At 41.1% G+C, this 16,017-nt stretch overlaps 1 pseudogene; it reads right to left on the bottom strand.

Annotated features, from left to right (window-relative positions):
* Nucleotides 1–14,025: 14,025 nt before the first annotated feature.
* Nucleotides 14,026–16,017, bottom strand: part of LOC131396466 (disks large-associated protein 5-like) — a 36,372-nt pseudogene continuing 34,380 nt past the window's right edge.

Below are 16,017 nucleotides of genomic sequence, written 5' to 3'. Positions count from 1 at the left end.
CGTTAACTTGCCTGGTCTGATCTGTTGAAGTTTTCTGTCTGGAAAAGGAAATATCCAGGAGCACTTCTGCTTCCACTTTTCCTCTTAATAATTGGTGTCCCTAAATTCCTTATGCCCTAAGGGAAAATTCCCTTGATTGCAGGGTGGTACCAAGATAAACATATCTGGGGATATTCAATATGCCATATTGCCTGAAAAATTAATTAGAGAGGCCAGCTCGGTGGCATAGTGGTTAAGTTCGCATGCTCTACTTCAGCGGCCTGGGGTTCACAGGTTCAGATCCTGGGCGCAGACATATGCACCACTCTTCAAGCCATGCTGTGGCAGGCGTCCAACATATAAAAAAAAAATAGAAGAAGATGGGCACAGATGTTAGCTCAGGGCCAATCTTCCTCAGCAAGAAGAGGAAGGTTGGCAACAGATATTAGCTTAGGGCTAATCTTCCTCACTGGAAAAAAAAATAGAATAGTGAAATGAACAGGAAATAAAATATACTGCTCATTTGCAAAAGATAAAAGTCAAGCAAGATCTTCCCATTGAAATTTTTCTGCTCATTCTCTTCCCTGTGCTCTGTGTTTGAATGCAAAAACAAAAAACTTGAATTGTCGAATTTCTCTCTTCCTGAGATTTGTAAGTTAAATTAGGAGTTTTAAGTGTTTTGTTGAAGCCTGTAGAGGAATAGTTAGCAGCTGTCATGATTTATCTTGTCCCTAAAAACCTAGGTGCTGATCTACATGAAAATAAGACCTTGTTTGTATTACACATTCTAAGAGGTTGCATTTCTGATTCCTGAATGTGGTATACTATCAAAGGGACTGAAAAACCTGGTCATGGAAACTGGATCCTATTACTTTGTGAAGAATTACTTCTCCATGAATTAAGTACACATGAATTCATCAACACCTTTGCAAAGAAAGAAAGAGAAACCGTGTGGTGTCTACGAATGTGGCAAGATGAGGAAGTCTAGTTAGACCACATCACAGTCCTAGGGTTCTTCTCTTGTGTTAAATAGGGACCAGGTGATAGTCTGTGTGGTCAAGTACAGCACCACTCCTCCATCCCTCAGTGTTCTCTTCCTCCTCTGTCCTGTGCCTTCTTTAGGGGGTTTCTGATTACACTCATCCACAAGTGTTGGATGGGGCTATTGTACATGAGAGTATCTGTCATCCTAAAACAAGGATTGATAGAGAGGGAGGTCTTAGGTTCTGTGTGTTCACATACACTGCTGTTGGGGGTGTGGCTGCAATGACCACTGTGTTCCCAGCAGTCCCCACTATGGCTGTCTCAAAAGGTTGGTCTCCTGAGGCAACCACAGCAGCTGTTCGCCGAGCTGGGTGCTCATGGTTCTGTCTTCTGTTAGGTTTTGTGGCACCTGCTCACTCCATTCTCATTCCTATCTGCTGGGTTGATTGCTTTGTTCCAATCACCATGGTTTCCTAGATGCTGTTTGTGTGTAACTGTGCTTTGTGGCATCTTTAGGGATTCCACCCCCACTACACAAGTCACTGCACGAGAGGCACTTCCTGATCTTCTCGTAGCCTCACGCTCATCCTCTCCAGTGGAGCTGTGAAGAACCCTGGGTACTTGTAGCTCCTCTCATTCTCATGCTGCTGGGGCTGCTTACAAAGCTGGGCATCTCGTCTTTCATCTCATTGACATTATTCTTTTCACTGATTTGAAATCTGATACTACTGTGTTAATAAAGTGGACACTGGCTGTTGCAGGCACTTTTACATATCTTACCCACCAGCTCTGTGAAGTAGGCTTGTGATCTCTATCTTACAGGGGGTCACTGAGGCTCAGTGAGGTCAAGCATCTTTCTTTGCTTCACACAATTTCTTGATACATTTTGGATCTACACCTGGAACTCGGCCTCTCAGATATGTGCACTTAGCTAGTGTTCCACTTTGTGCCTCTCTGCCAGCCTCCTCAAAGGCACACGCCCCATCCGGAGTTCATTTTCTGTTTGGTGTAGTCAACGTGCACAAACAGGCCCTGGGTGGGGGAGTGGACTAGTGGGGCATGGCCTTCCGTGTCTTCCGGCTTACCCTCGGCAGGTTTCAGGTTTATTGAGTGAGCTGGAGCAGTGGTTGATACTGACATTATTCACCTGGAAGGTTTGTTATGTCAAAATATGCCACTAACTTTTTGCAGGTGTCATCTCTTCTTTGTCTTCATTTCTCCTCTGGGCTGTCTCCTACAGATCTGTGCTGTGCAGTAACATATGGTACAAATATTGGTGAAGATAATACTGTTGTCCTGCGGCCAAATGGCAACAGCACTCATTATTTCTTCTTTTTCTAAATATAAAAGAAATACTGTAAAAATAAGTTAAATTATACAGATTTATATGAAGTAAAGTGAAAGTCTCCCCTTTCATCTCCTTCCCTTCAGAGTCACTCACCTTCTTAGAAGGAATTATTATTCCTATTTTATGGGATTTATTTTTCTGGAAATTTTCTATGAATTAATAAATATACCTAAAGTGTTTTTTACCATAAATTTCATCATAAAATTGTTTTGCAATTTGCTATTTCCCATACTATAGACCATGGTCATCTTGTCATATCAGGACACATAATTTTTAACTTGATATTTTTAATGTCTTAAGAGTATTCCAAAGAATGGGCATACCATGCTTTGTTTAACTATTCCTTTTTGGATGGACTTTGAGAGTATTTCTAGTTTTAATATTATAAACGATGCTGCTGTAAGATCCATGTACAGAATTTATTCCACTGATATCTACCCAGTTTGCCTTTTCCTTTAGCCAGAGCATGTCATATTTTTTAAAATTTATTTTGAGAATTATTATTTGTTTTATAGTGAAGTTAATTTTATCACTGGATAAACACACTTATGAAGAAACTGAAATTCACGGTCATCTATCTTAGTATTATCGCATAAAAATCATGAAATGTAGTAGGTATTATGCTCTCTCCATCGCTTTCTAACAAGTCAACAATCTTCCCATAGCAATTTAAATTTAAATCTCTGAATTTCCTCCACTTTCTTTGTTCATTTTATATAAAATATACCCAGAAAGACAAGCTCTTCTAATAGTATAATTAGGGATAAATGAGATTTTTGTCATGCAATATTGCATGCAAACGTAATCTCAGTTTCTGTGGGTTAGGAAACTCGGAGCTTAGTAGAATCAGGTGGCTCTGGCTCAAGGTCTCTACTGAAGTTACACTTAACATGTCAGCTGGGCCTGCAGGCATCTGAGGGCATAACTGGAAATAGAAAAATTGCTTCCAAGGAGGCTCCCTCACATGGCTACTAACTAGAGGCCTCAGTTAGTTGCCATGTGGACCTCTCCTTAGAATGTGACAGCTGACTTATCCCAGAATAAGTGATCCAATAAAGAAGCAACCAACACAGGAATCATATAGCCTTTTTGTGACTGACTTACTCTCCAAAACCACTGAAAATTTATTCCCTTGAAGACAGCCACTAAGTCAAGCCCACATCCAAGGAAAAGGGAATAGGTTACATCTCTTAAAGAGAGAAGTGCCAAGTATTTGTGGACATATTTTAAAACTACTAGATAATATAATATATGAAAAGTACTTTAGACATCAATATATTATTATGTTAACATATTTAGGGCTGACGAATATTTTATCTGTGAGCTTATAGTTTTTTACTCCCTGCTGAGCAATGATGAGTGGCCACACTTCCTTGGCAAGCTGTTCTCAGCTTTCTGACATGACAAAGACTTTCCTCCTCATGGGGTCAAAAGGTTCACTCAAGATGTGAGGCTGTGTTTTTTGGAGCAATAAATGAGGTCCAGAATGACCCAGCTGGGAATACTCCTCATGGATTCCTCCCCAATCCGAGGTTGGCAAACAGGGCCCAAAAACCACTTCCAAGAACAAAAGGAGTGACCTGAAAAGAAAGGTCAGAGGAGATGTGAGACACAGCTGAAGGAAACGTGAACATGAGTGTGCCTGCAGCTGCACCCAGTCACTGCTGGAGGGAGACCCCACACCATAAGAGCACCGAAGACCCATCGATTAGCAATCATGAGGGTCATTGGGAGGCCAAAGGGTCCAGTAGCTGCGCATGCACAGTTGGAGTGACAGGTTTAAATCAAGGGAGCAATGCTCCCCACACATTTCCAGAGACAGCAAATTCCACGGCACCACACCACAAAGGTCCCTGCCTCTCCCAGGGCAAGCCAGGAAACTCTGGAATACCGCCCTTACTGCTAGTGTCCCTCCACCTGCCCCCGCCAAAACCATCCTCCTCCCTCGGAAGGCTGGGCAGGCCTGGCAGGGACCCGGATGCGACGTGCTACCTCCCATGTTGGGCACACCAGATGACTGGTGGCTTCCTCCCCAGAAAGGGCCAATGACACCTCCCAGGAATCTTTCCAGACTCAGGGCTCTTTCCTCCGTTGTTGTCCCACTGACAGAGTCTTGGCACAGGTGGCTAGGTCAGCTGGCCTCCTTTGGATAAAGTAGGCAAGCTATAGGGTGGCCCCTTCACCTCTGCCCAGCACTTGTGCACTCAGCGAGAGGGCCAGGAGAGGGCTAATCTCAGCCCTTATTGTTGGACCTCTCCCAAGGGTAGTGCTCTAGGCAGCAGGAAAGCATGGCCTTCCTGACTCTAGAGTTGAGGGTGGGACCTGCTGATGGAAAGGCATGCCCAGTGGGTTCCCTGTTCATTCCCTGGGTGGCCTGCCTACTGTGGCCGCACTCCTATGGCAAAAACTTTCTCAGCCTTCTGACTTAACCACATCTTTCCTCTCCCTGGAGTCGAAAGGTTCATTTGTGATGTGAGGCCATGTTTCTCCAAGGAATGAATGAGGCCCAGAAGGAACCAGCTGGCACAGGGATAGTGCTGGTGTCCTCCACAGTCCATTGACGGCAAACAGGGCCTGAGAACCACTTCCCAGGATGCAAGAGGCGACTTGAGCAGGATAGAAGGTGACATGAGACACAGCTGAAGGAAATGTGAACCGAGTGCACCTGAAGCTGCACCCGCCCACCGCCAGAAGGTGCGCCCACAGCCTCAGAGCCCTGCAGACCCATCGCTTAGCAACCGTGAAGGTCACTGTGAGGCCAGAGGCCCTGGTGGCTGCACATGCGCAGCTGGAGTGATGGGTTTCACTCAAGGGAGCTGGGCTCTCAGAGGGGTGAGGGTCGCCAGGACTGACTGGAGAAGCTGGGGAGGTGGGAAGGGTGTGGATGTGCCCAGCACCCTCTCCTCAGGTCCCAGAGATCCCAGACCTCTGGTCCTGCACTACCCTGCCAAGGGAGGACTATGTGTGTGTATGCACATATGTGTGTAATTGTGTCAATAAATACTACACTATAACATCAGTATTTTAAATACATGAATGTTGAAGAAATTGTCCTGTCATTACACAGTGTCCATATCTACCAATGCTGTCAAAGGTCTCCTTAATATTTTACTCCCCTAAGTAAACACGATTGTATTAATTATCTATGGCTGCATAACAACCACTCTAAAATTTAGTGGCTCAGAACTACAACACTTATTAGGTTCACAGATTCTGTGGGTCAAGAATGTGGACAGGGCACAGAGGAGATGGCTTGCCTGTGCTCCATGATGTCTGGACCACACATATCGGGAGCCTACCCTGGGCAACCAGGTGGGCCTGGGGCCTACCCGCCTCCTTGACAGCCAAGTGCTCTTGGAGCCTACCCAGCTGCTGGCCCCTATGGCCTCCCTGCTGGACCACTGGTAAGATGGAGTTAGTCATTTCATATACTTGATTGTGATCAGGACAAAGCTAATGAAGAATGCAGCAATTGCCTGGAGTGGTGGTGCTATCATTTTGCAGCGCTCTGGCTGTGGACTGGCTCTGGGCACTGACCTGCAGAGGGCTTCAGGGAGACCTGAAGCTTTAAACTCACAGCTTAAAGCCTTTTAAAGGACCAGCCACAGTGTATGTCAGTCCAAAAGAAAAAATAATTGTTCGTATTGAGTTTAGTATAAGTACTGTAAGTATAAAGAGAAGTTAACAAATCTTTTGAAGGCATCTGTAAAACAGATGTAAAACTGGATTTAATGTAAATCCAGTTAGGATCATGGTAATGGGGGAAGTTTTGGCTATTATTATTAATAAACACTGAGTACATAACATGTGCCAGCAGCATGCTTCAACACGGATGATTTCATGTAACCCATAACCACCCTATAAGATGGTTTATTATCCCCATCTTCCACTGTGGTGATGGAGCAATCCAGAGTTCTACAACTTGCCCAGGGTCATGGAGGGAACATGTAGGGGAACCAAGGTGATCTAGTTTTGAAAGATGTTCTAAAGATTATTCTGTGATCTAAGGATTGAATTTTCATTTATATTAAAACACACTTTAGTAAATGAATTTCAACTGTATATATTTTATATTCCCAGACGGTACCTTATGACCTGCCTTTGCCTGGAGGAGTCACACGTCGCATGCTGATAAGACTTCTGGGCACCATAAAGTCCAATGCAAACAGGTGAACAGCAAGATCAGTGAGTCTGACATATTTGTTGATTATTTTTTCAATAAAGGATGATCTATTTTGAATTTTAATAGAATTTTTAAAACTACACGTTTAGAATCTTGGCTATACCATAGTATTGGATTAGTCCATAAATCAATACATGTTCCCAATAATGGGACAATGTTTCTCTCACTAAATCCTGTTTTCCAGAACCAGAATAAAACAGAGCTCTAATTTTTGAGGACAAAAAGGAAGAGCAGAAAAACCCATTCTTTTGGTTTTTCCTGGCAGTGAAAGCCTTAGAATTCAAGGAAAAGTAGAGCTTTTGTAATGTAATGTCTGGCCATCCCTCCACCTCTGAGCCATATATTGTCTAGAAAACCAAGCATGCACTTTATGTCTATGTAGACATCAAAAATTAGGCTCACAAAAAAAAGATCCTACTGGACACGGTTCCGAGTTGATCTGAGAGCTTGGATATTATACCACTCTGTCCTCATATTTGGAGAAATCTCGCTGCAGTTGTGCAGGGCATAGTGCAGTCTCAGACCTTGCGAGCTCGGCTGTCACTTCTGTCTTCATGGTGGGTGCAACAGCAGAGTCACAGATTCCTATGGTGTCGGCCTGGTCTACAGATGACAGGAGGCAGGATGGGGAACCCCAATCTTCTGAGTAGACACTATTTGCTTAAAAGATTTGAACAGATTCTACAAGTTAAAAGACTTCCTCAAAATAAATAATTCACCTGTGTTTCTGGGTCTTATAGATCATACACAAAAGGTACAAATTCAAGCTATGTACACAGGTTTATTCAGTAATTCACAGACTCTATGAGTGTCTGTCACCTTGTTCCTGGTGAATCAAAGAGAGCCACCTCCTCTGTTCCCAGGAGATAGACTCAGCTTCTGATCTGATCATTTTACATTCAAATAGCCTGTTCACTCCAACCTCCAGCCAGCCTCCTCTTGTTCTCCGTGATGGTCACTACCCTAAGCCAGCTCTTCCTTCCACACAGCCTATGCAGCCTCTGTAAGCACAGTTCTTCCCTGCACAATAAAGCTGGTCTCACAGCACATTACAAGACATATCGATCCTCTGCCTATGTCCTTATCCATCTTTCCTCCCAACATAACATAGAACCCAGCACACCTTATCCTGCACATACAGAACTCACGATATGTTAATATCTGCTCTCCTCCTCCCACAACCCCTATCACACAGAACCACACTGGTATATATATCTTTGCTTTATTTAGGGTTATTGCACTGGAAACTTTAACTCCAGTAACATTAGAGATATAGACTGACACTGTGGCAGATCAAAACTAATTTTGTTTGAAATGGTTAAGGCGGTAGTACACTGAAAAAATTATTGCTTGATCCTGCAAATTCTATGTGAGGAAATACATGAAAAAAAGAATGCTGAAGGTGGTAGAGATGACAATATCTTGCTTTTCACTGCAGAGGAAACATAGCCATTGGACATTTAGTCAAATACAAATTCTATTGCCATTTGACTATCTTGGTCCTTTCCCTGTGAATTTAATCAGTGGAAGATACACTTGTGGTTGTATGTGTCCATTACTGGGTGAACCAAAATACCCAGAGAATCATTGTTAATAGGTCTAGAGTGCAGACTTTGCTTTAAAACAAGAGCACCTGCTGATTCTGGTGCTAGCGCTCTATGGAGTTCACTGAGAAACTGAGGGAAAGGGTTAGTACTTCAACAGTCAGGACTTGTGTTTGCCTTAACATCCAAGTAGCAGGAATGGGGTCAAAAAGTTAAGCCAGCACTTTCATTAATTCCATTTCACATCATGGAATGTTTAACACATTTATTGTCATGACTTTACAACTTAGCCACAGGATACTGAACACTACATTATCTCGTTCTTGCTTTTTTAGGATTAGGCTTTTGGTTAACTATGAGGAAGCCAGGTACTTGATAGCTCTTATTTGCATGACTGGTTTGCCTTTAATAGGTATTAAAAGCAACCTGGCAGGGCAGGAAGGAGGTAACCATTATTATCTGCAATGTAAAGCATAAAGTGCCCTCAAAGTGGCCCTAGGCCTCTATAAGAAAACCTTGAAGGGTTTTCATGGGTAGAGGCAGTAATGAGGGAATTACAGCTGAATGGAATGATGTGACCAAGACAACGAGGCAAGAAATTAAACACATTGTCTTGCTGACGTTTAGATACTACGGTATTACATCCAATACTTGGCCTAGTGTACTTTCCAGGTTGCTTTCCATTTAGAAAATTTTCCTGGGCCGGCCCCGTGGCTTAGTGGTTAAGTGTGCTCGCTCCGCTACTGGCGGCCGGGGTTCAGATCCCGGGGGGGCACCGACGCACCGCTTCTCCGGCCATGCTGAGGCCGCATCCCACATACAGCAACTAGAAGGATGTGCAACTAAGACATACAACTACCTACTGGTGCTTTGGGGAAATAAAAGGAGGAGGATTGGCAGTAGATGTTAGCTCAGAGCCGGTCTTCCTCAGCAAAAAGAGGAGGATTAGCATGGAGGTTAGCTCAGGGCTGATCTTCCTCATAAAAAAATAAATAAAAAAGGGGCCAGCCCGGTGGCGCAAGCGGTTAGGTGCGCGCGCTCCGCTGCGGCGGCCCGGGGTTCGCTGGTTCGGATCCCGGGCGCGCACCGACGCACTGCTTGGCAAGCCATGCTGTGACGGCGTCCCATATAAAGTGGAGGAAGATGGGCACAGATGTTAGCCCAGGGCCGTCTTCCTCAGCAAAAAAAGAGGAGGATTGGCGGATGTTAGCACAGGGCTGATCTCCTCACAAAAAAAAAAAAGAAAATTTTCCTGTATTTTATAAAATGATTTGCTCTTTAGAAAATTATATGTTCTTCACATGATACAAATGCACAACTTGAGTCATTTTACTAACTCTGGTCTTTTGTTTAAAACAGACTTGCTTTAGATTTCGAGAAACGGAATGATGTTGCCTTCCACTTTAACCCATGCTTCAATGAGCACAACAGGAGAGTCATTGTTTGCAATACAAAGCTGGATAATATTTGGGGAAAGGAAGAAAGACAGATGGTTTTCCCATTTGAAAGGTGTAAACCAAAGTAAGTTATTGCTACTATTATATATTGATAATGTATATTGCTCACGGCGAGTCACTCTAAACTACAATACACTTGAAATGAATTTTCATCAGCTGTCCCAGGACGCCTAACTAGTACATCTCCTCCCCATCCCAGGGGGCCAGGCTTAGCAGGCTGGAACATGGTGAGGAGTGGCTGTTGTGCCTGTTACCACCACTCTGAGTTTAAGCTTTTCTGGAAATGAGAAAAATATCATCTTTTTTTGTGTGTGAGAGAGATTGGCCCTGAGCTAACATCCGTTGCCAGTCCTCTTCTTTTTGCTTGAGAAAGATTGTTGCTAACATTTGTGCCAATCTTCCTCTACTTTATATATGGCACACCATCGCAGCATGGCTTGATGAGCAGTGTGTAGATCTCTGCCTGAGATCTGAACCCACAAATCCCGGGGTGCGGAAGTGGAGCACATGAACTTAACCACTACACCACCGGGCTGGCCCCAAAACATATCATCTTTAATAAAAAAGGCAGAAAGTCTTTATGGTACAGTTGGACTGAGACTTAGTTCCTTAAAACAACATAGATAGCATGGCAATCAAAACTAAAATTTTTAATTCTAAAATTAATACATGCTTGTTTTAAAAAAAAATTTATAGATTTTCAAATAAACGAAAAAGTCCTCGATTCTTTACCCCTTCCCCGCCTCCTCCTCACCAAAGGTTGCATCTTGGTGAATCTTTCCAGTACTGTCTGTGACATACAGCACACTTTTTATTTTTAAGCACTGCTTCAGCAAATATTTATTAGGTCCACCATTTTGGGTTACAGTCAACTGTAGAGTGGGCAGTAAAACAGCTCGACTGCTAGCTTGTCAAGGGAAAGGACACGAAGGGACCATGTTCTGCATCTGGTGGACACCTTTTCGTATCGGAACATTGTTACTCAATAGTATTTCATTGTTTGGATATATGATAATCAACTAGTACCCTATTGATGAAAAGTTGGAGTATGGAAATGTTCCAAACAAATAAATCAACAAATTTATTTTATTAAAATACTGTAATAAATATCCTTAAAAATCTTTGCTTTCTAGAAGAACAATTTTATTCAAAGAATATACATGTTTAAAATTTAGATAAGATATTGCCAAAGTGCTGCTTCCAAAGGCTGTCAGGATTAACACATCTACTAACTACTGGAAAAGGACGTCTTCCCTACTCTTGCCAAAACTGTTTATTATCAATCTTCATAACATTTGCCACTCTATTAGGGGATTCCTACTGTAGTGTTTTTTACTTTTAGGTGCTTTAGGCCATACAAAAACTTTAAGTTTTTATGTAAACTTTATGTTTTTATTAATCTCTTCATTTATGGCTTCAACTATATATTTAACAATAAAACTATTAATAACATAATGATTATGCTACTTTCCAGCAGATATAATTTCAAAACTATAGTTTTTTCATTGAAAAGGTTATTAGAAATATATGCCTAACAAGGTGATTAGTCATGTAAGTGGACTCCAGCAGCATATGCAGAATGAATAAAATTGAGGCCATATCTTAAGCCACTTATGTAGATTCCACAAGTCCTAATCCATATAACCAGACTTAATATACCTTTTACTAGTGTGATGCTGTGGGATACTTTTCTCGGTTCACCCTCAAGCCCTAGTTCAAGTTCAAAGGATGCTATGGAGCAAGTAATAATTTGGGTCTGAAATAGACAGGGGGACCTATAAAAATATATCAAAAAATCAAAATTCTAATATTTACAGAAGTAGAAAAGAATTCACAGGGAGACTAAATTGTGAGGTACTAAGATTTATCAACAAGATAATGTATAGATAACTGTGAAGTACTTTTAATCATATTACTAATATATCAAAAACAGAATATTATGATTCATTAATTTCAAGATTTACTTATAAGATCATATATTATCAGAACCAATCATTCATAGTTCAAATCTAGGAAGAGGATTAAATCAGGTTTATATAAATTGGTCTTATGCTGAAATCCCTGACCCTCTAGGTCTCAGCCTATGATTAAAGAAGGCTGAAACCAAGAGGGACAAGAGTGTGGTTCACAGCAACACACTTCATTCTGCTCCAGAGACCCAGGGCTGCCCAGAAGCCTAAACGCCAAGAAGGCATCACCTGATGAAGTTCCACTCCAGATCACTGAAATAACAACACCTGGGGGACAGGCTGAAAACCAATCCTGCAAACACTTAGTAGGCAAGAGAGCACTACTCCTCTCGTGCCAGTGCCAGCATCCCTCAACGTGAATCAGACAGCTCTGCCCGAAGAGGATTGATAGTTAATAAGGGAAATAGATTCCTGAAATTACAATATGTTTTAGGAATATAATATATTTATATTATTCTCTTAATAAGAGATTAAACGTGTGCATCATAGGCACTGTGTGCCTGTGTGCACCTGGACCTGTACATGAGTTAACATGGGAGAGATGAGAGCTTTTACAGGAAGGCTTCACAAAGGGCGAATGTTGGAACTGGAGTTAGAGGCAAGAGGTCACCAAAAGTAAAGATTGGGGGCTTCCAAATAAAATAGAACGCAAATATAGTAATCTCAACAAATTAGAATGAAAATAACCAATGATGACTGAAGCTAGGATAGACATTATCTCCCCAACTGTATGCTTCAGGTGGGCAGAATCCTTGTCTTATATTTTTCTTTCATCACTTAGAAATACCTAGCACAACCCAAGCCACATATTAGATATTCAAGTATTCAATCAAAGCCACATATTAGATATTCAAGTATTCAATCAATTTGTCACAACAAATTTGATACATAAGTCATATAAGGAAATACATATTCAGAGTTTAATACTAAAACATACTATATTTTAAAGTATATAAACAGGAAATTTTGCTCCCATTTTGATAAAAATGAGTAACGAATGGATTTCACAGTAAAAAAACAATAACAAGATTTAAATTTTAAACTGCACTTAAATTGAAAAGTATTATTCATTTTATAAAACAAATCTAAAATGTAAAGGAACTTTTCAAATTAAGTTGGAAAACTTAATCAAGAAGAGGGCATTCAGTAGTGAGATTTTTATTATCAAATACTGCTGAAAAAAATAATTTTTAACTTTTTAAGAACATTCTCACAGTCAAGGGTTGTCAGAAATGGACAAAGCTTTGAAACATATGAAAAGTTCTGTATATCAAATGCTAAGACAAAGCGATAGGTCATCTTATGATATAACATTTTTTAAATGTAGTTAAAATGTCTTAGTAAAATTTTCATCCTTAATTTCAGTATAAAAAGAGTCTTACACAATGGAATACTACTCAGCCATAAGAAATGATGAAATCCAGCCATTTGTGACAACATGGATGGACACTGAGGGTATTATGCAAAGTGAAATAAGTCAGAGGGAGAAGGTCAAATACCGTATGATCTCCCTCATTAAGTAGTAGATAATAACAACAACAAACAAACACATAGAGACAGAGATTGGATTGGTGGTTACCAGAGGGGAAGGGGGAGGGAGGAGGGCGAAAGGGATAATTTGGTACATGTGTGTGGTGTTGGGTTGTAATTAGTATTTGGGTGGTGAACATGACGTAATCTATGCAGAAATAGAAGTGTAATGATGTACACCTGAAATTTATACAATATTATAAACCAATGTTACTGCAATAAACAAAAAATTTTAAAAAAATAAATAAATAAATAGAGTCTTCAGCAAACAAATCTCATGTTTGTAATATTAAAGGTACCCAAAAGATGCTAGAGAGCAGCTATGCTAGAAGATAGCTGGAGAACATTAAATGTCTGGCCAAAGTTATGTTTATTTTTCTTTAGGCCCCAGCCAGAAGAGCACTACAGAGGAGCAGAGGAAGATAGGAGGTGAAACTATCACACATTATATTATAACAAAAATACAAGAGCCATTTCCTATTGCAGAGCAATCACAACAAAGTAGGTAGAAGTAGGCGTTAGGGAAGAAAAATTGGTCATTTTGAAGAAAGGTTTGAGGATGTGTGTTGAAAAGCAGAACTAAAAAATCCTCAGGAAATTTTTCTAATTCTGAGTCTTCACAAACAATGAAGGAGCCCAAATAGTTAGGTTTAATGTAAAATGCTACTTATATCCAACGTGGAGTAGTATCTGTTGTTGATTTTTAATAGGTCTACCTCAACTAGTTTCATTGGAATATTTTGAAATTAGGAAAGTAGTACATTTACTGGGTTTCAAAAAGATCTGAGCAGGGATCAGCCCTATGGTGTAGTGGTTAATTTCACGTGCTCCACTTTTGCAGCCCTGGGTTCATAGGTTCTTATCCCAGGTGCAGACCTACACACTGCTCATCAACCCATGCTGTGGTGGCATCTCATACGCAAAGTAGAGGGAGATTGGCACAGATGTTAGCTCAGGGACAATCTTCAAAAGAAAAAGATCTGAGCAAAAGTTTTGATACAAATGAAAATAAAACCAAACTCACCTTCCATAAGTGTCATTTTTAAGCACAGCTAGAGAAGCGTGATGCTTTGATGCCCAAGTTTCCTTTGCATCCGAAATTCTAATCCAACCGGGAAACAAACTGAAGGAAATCACCTCACTTCTCACGCTCATCACCCTCTTCCCTTTTGGGACCCTGTGACCTACCTCACAGGACTGAGGGATTGAGGGGTAATAACAGATGTGAAGTCACTTAGAAAACACAGTAAAGCAACTTTAGAAGATATGTCACACTTCAAGTAATCTAATCACATCCATCAAAATGAAATTTGCAAGTGTTTGGGAGGATGTTGTCTATTTTCCAGAAATCACAGACAGCTTATATCCCTTCATGTGAAAACTCTTTTGCACCTCCTATAGAAGCTCCCATCCAACCCAAATATTTTTCATAAGTAGTCTCAGCAGAAAAACTAACCTGAGAATGATATAATAGCACTTTCAATTCTGAAAAATCCACCAACACTATTTGATCAATTTCCTTGAGCGCTGCAGAGGCTGCTGCCTCAGCCTGCTCTTCCCGCCGACTCCTCTCTCTCACTGCCTTTTTTACAGCAGCGAGGTGATTTCTAGCTGCGATTCTCCCACCATCGTCCTGTTTCGGTTTACTTGCTATACCCGAGACAACTTGTTTCTGCAAAGAGAAATTATGAAATTTACTAAAGCTACTCATTATAAGAAAAACAAATAAAGCATACATAAAATATGTCACACATTAATCTTATACTTATCAAGTTCCTAGCATGTGCTAAAAATGCTGGGGGGCAAAGGGAAAGGACAAAGTCCCTGTCCTCAGTGACTTCATGGCTTCACAGTGGAAGAGCTAGATAGATAAAGGTAAATGTCATGTTAGAGATAAATTCAGAGGGCTGTAGGAGCAGACAAGAGTAACACCTAAATCATTCTTCAGAGGCGTCAAGAAAGGCTTACAGGAAGTAGCACCTAAGCTGAAATCACAGCGAGCCAGGCTAAAAGACAGGGTGACGAAAGGGCTAGGAAGAGAGAACAGCTTGTTTGCACAACCAGAAGTGAAGGAAAGCATAAAGGAGTTGGTAAGAGATGAGCACCAGCTAGATTATAAAGTCCCTTGCATGTAACCATTGTAAGGAGCTGCATTTATACAGAGGACAAAGGAATAGACTATTGATGAGTTTTAATCAGGAGATTAACATTATTGAATTTGTGTTTTAGAAAGACCACTCTGGCTATAGCCTAGAGAATGGACTAGAGGGTTACAAACCAATTAGGAAGGAGACTACTGCAGTGATCCTGGAAAAAGATGATGGTAGTCAAATTGAGGAAGAAGTGGAAAAAAACGAAGAGATATTTAAGAGGTAGAATCAAGAGGACTTAGCGTACTTAGCTCACACACACTTAGTGTGCGAGCGGAGATGGTGAAATAGAGAAAGGAAAGAACCAAAGAAGATACTTAGGTTTCTATCTTGGACACCTGGTGGGAGGGTAATGCCATTCTCTGAGACAAGAAAACATTGAGGTGTGTGGAGATGGTATCAGTTTGGGATATATGGATTTTAAGGTATACTGAGCCAGGATATATAGAACTAGAGCTTAGCCATGTGTGGTTTGAAATATAGATTTGAGAATCACTGCAGGGTGGGTAAGATTGCACAGGAAAAATATAGGAGAAATGAGAGTTGAGGTAGGAAGTCAGAATATCACAAAAAGTTGAAGGGATAAATGGAAAAACAGAAACTTGCAAACATGACTAAAGAATGGGCACAGAGGAGGAAAATCAGTAGGAAGTAATTTCACAGAAGAGCAAGAAGACTGTCTCTAATACTGCAGGGGGATTAGATTTTATAACTCATAAGTGTCTAATAACCTCACAACTAGTGGATCAATATCCTTGGTGACAACTGTTCTAGAGGTGAGGAGAGGGGCGAGGCTGAACTGCAGTGAGTTGGGGAGGTAAGTGGGAATCAAAATAGTAAAGACGGTATAGACGACTTTCTCAGGAGGCTTG

The sequence above is a fragment of the Diceros bicornis genome, chromosome 33 (assembly GCF_020826845.1).
Source record: "Diceros bicornis minor isolate mBicDic1 chromosome 33, mDicBic1.mat.cur, whole genome shotgun sequence".
In the NCBI taxonomy this organism is placed as follows: Eukaryota; Metazoa; Chordata; class Mammalia; order Perissodactyla; family Rhinocerotidae; genus Diceros; species Diceros bicornis.
This window is presented reverse-complemented; position numbering and strand designations above follow the sequence as displayed.